At 22.5% G+C, this 3,593-nt stretch overlaps 1 protein-coding gene across 1 annotated transcript in view; it reads left to right on the forward strand.

The window, feature by feature from the left end:
* The window catches only part of LOC105620753 (Niemann-Pick C1 protein), a 23,537-nt gene that overhangs the window by 17,549 nt on the left and 2,395 nt on the right, over nucleotides 1–3,593 (forward strand). The gene's annotated exons all lie outside the window — the stretch shown is intronic.

Consider the following 3,593-nt stretch of genomic DNA (forward strand, 5'->3'; position numbering starts at 1 on the left):
TATATATATATATATATATATATATATATATATAATATTATATATATATATATATAAAAATTATAATAGCTGTTATGTACAAATTTTTTTGTACAGCTATATGCATGCCAGAAAAGTCTGTGTTACATTCTTTGGTAGCTCAAATCTTTTCTGATTCTGTGTGCATCAGCATATACTATATTTTATATTTATCTTATGCTTATCCAACTATATGGTGAAAAAAATGTAACTTTAAAAATAAGTTGAATGAAAAGTAGGTACGACATTTTTAAATTAAAAAAATAGATATATGTATAATTTTATGTCTAAAATATTGAAAATAAGGATAAATTCTCGCTTTCTCTATATCTTCTGCATATAAAATATTTATTACTTCAAATTTCTTCATTTTGGACAACATATAACTTTTAAAGATTTGATCTGAAATGCAAAATCCAAATGTTTTTTTTAAAATATTTTATTATTATTATTATACTTATTGGGATCTAACAAATAGTTTTTGACATTTTGATTGAAAATGGTTACAATTTTTCTTTTTAAAAAAAGTATTTTGTGTATGTGTATATTTGTTTTTCTAAACTTTTAATTTTATATTAAAATATGTATTCACTTAAATGCACTATTAACGCTTTGTGCATGAACATATTTTACATCAATTTAGATTTTATTGCGGAACACTTGATAGCATAATCTTAAGCATCAACGCAGTCTTAAGAATCTCTAAAAATTTTTAGTTTTAGCTTTGGGAAGGAAACAGAAGAGTAGAATAGAAATAATTATTTTTATTTATATAGAGATTCACCAGTGTTATATTAATTGAGATTTTATTTCATATCCCTATTGCAAGTGGGAACTTTTTCATATTTATTGCAGCTCAAATTTAATAGAAAGTAACAATGCATTGAGAGATTTTTATGCCAAATCTTTTTACTAATGTTTGCGCGTAATTTTCTTCATTCTGAGAAGAATCGTGTTTTTGTAAATGTACATTTTTTTGAGTAATGCGGATTGGCGTCATGGCCCCTGGTGGTTCTAGGCTCACCCATGAACAGAGAGAAATTGGCCAATCACAAAAGAGCGATATGTGGAAATCTGGACAACGTGCAAGAGACATCATTGAATCATCGTGTAAGCAAACACAATTCTCCTACACCCACTACAACCACACCTACATTCAAAATGCTTGAATGTGACAGATAGGTATGCAGAGCATCTGAATATAAAAACGGAACGCCCACGTTTTGACATGTGGTAAAATTTATTAGTATTTTTTTCTTCTATGTCCAAAATCTGTCATCGTACTTTTTATGTTTATTTTGCACAGATAGATTAACTGAATTAAAATGTTTAATATTGTTGATTTAAACATTATTTTTATTAGCACGTAAATATGCATCCAGAAAGTGCAATTTTTTCTAATGTTACAGATCTCTTATTTTTTATTTAAAAATAATAAATTGAAAGAATGAAGTGATATATTCTTTTTCAATTTTTTTTCTTTTTCAATTATATTAATTTGCGAAACTATATATTCTTTTTTTATACTTATTTTAAAATCACAAAAATCCCTCAAGCACGTTGTTTTAATTTCCTATTCATATGTGGAAACTTTTCGAATTATTATAATACACGTAAATATATATTATTATTTTAATACATATTATTATTTAATACATATTAACACTTTTCTTTAATTTTCAATTTATTTTTAACATATACACATTTGTATAATATTATAATATAGTGCGTATTTGTACGATAAAAGGTATATAAAATATATAATTGCACTTTTTGCATGCGTCAATGCAGTGTTCCTTATACGATAAGAATTCTGTCTCTTGCAAGATGCAAGTTTAGATTTTGAAAGAAATAATTTTATATTTATGTATATATTTTATTTTCCTTTTATTTTTTATTTATAGTTTATTTCTATATAAGAATATACAGTCTTTTAATTTTAATGGTTAAAGTTTAAAAAAATTCTTGACAAAATTTTATTTAAAAATGCTGCATTAACGCATTTTCATGCATAACAAAATAATGCTGATTAATACTCGTGACAGTAAATAACATTATATGTGAGCTTGTTTAAATTATAAAGCTTGTTATAAAGCTTACGCACTTTAACCAATTGCACTAAAAGATTAGCTAGATAAATTTTTTAGTTTTTTATTATATTTTTATAATTTTCTATATATATACATGATAAAACTAATCTGAAAAAAGAAATATTTTTCATAAAAAGATCATAATTCATATAAAATTTTATTAAATAACAATTATAATGTTTTTTATAGATTAATTTTATCAGAATGGAATTATATCATATATACATCGGAAATATAGAACACCGGTTATACAAGTTTAAAGGTGGATAAAGATTATAATTATCTTGTATATTAATTTTTATTAGCTTCTATATTAATTTGTAAAACTTACTTAGAATCTTATTCTAAACTTGTGATTACGATTTTTCTAGTTAATCATGTATTTAATATTTGTATTCGAAATGTTTCTATTTTTTTTCTAAGTATGGGATGGCTTTTTAGACATATGCTGCTCTAATTTTATTCTATAGTAGTATATATCTATTTAAATGATAAATGATGTTATTTTTATTGATTATACTTATGTTATTATATATGTGGTATGACAATTCAACTACTACCATTTTTAATGTCTTCAAAAATAAGAGAAAAAACTAGTAAATTTTTGTAATACACAGGAGTAATATTATTATGTGACGGTAATCTTTTTATCATATAGCATATTCTAATAATAAATATTATGCTTCACTTACTTGATTGTAATTCCTTACTTGTATATAAATGAATTGTTATTTAAGTGTTTATAATATAATAAATATATGTTTTAATATATTCCTCAATTGTACATGAACCATCAATTAAGATCTTACAATATTGTAGTACATTTAATATATTTTTATCATATAATCTTCATTAATTTTGAATGACATTCTATTTGTTTTAATAGATATTACAGAATAATTATAAAATTATAAGATTTAATTTATAAAAAGATTTATAAGATTTAATTTATAAAAAGGATGTACTTTTTGGAAAATAATTTAATCTACAATACAAATTTTATCATCGTCTCTTATATATCAAGTAACTTTTGTTTGACAATTTTTTCTTCTAGTCTGACACTTTTGAAGATATTAAAAGATGAATAGTATATATAGATTTTGTTTTACTTTATATACATACATTATACATATGTTAAAACTATTGCGCATGTTTTTGTCTATCGTTGTTTAGACAACATATCTTAAAAAATATAGTGCATATGTAATGTATTTTCTATAATATGACCATAAGTATGTATATGTTGCATAATATGCAATTATGTATATGTATCGCAACATATGTAAATATATAAGATTGCATCGACTGATAATTGAATAGTGTTTTTAAAATTTTATAATCAGATTTCTAAAAAATAATAGTAGATTGTACTGCTATAAAATTATTGATTGTAACAGGGATATGGAAAAGCAAAAATATTATCACTGGTGAAAAAGAAAATGTATAGGAGATATATATATATATATATATATATATATATATATA

This window comes from Atta cephalotes, assembly GCF_000143395.1.
Source record: "Atta cephalotes unplaced genomic scaffold scaffold00028, whole genome shotgun sequence".
Classification (NCBI taxonomy): Eukaryota; Metazoa; Arthropoda; class Insecta; order Hymenoptera; family Formicidae; genus Atta; species Atta cephalotes.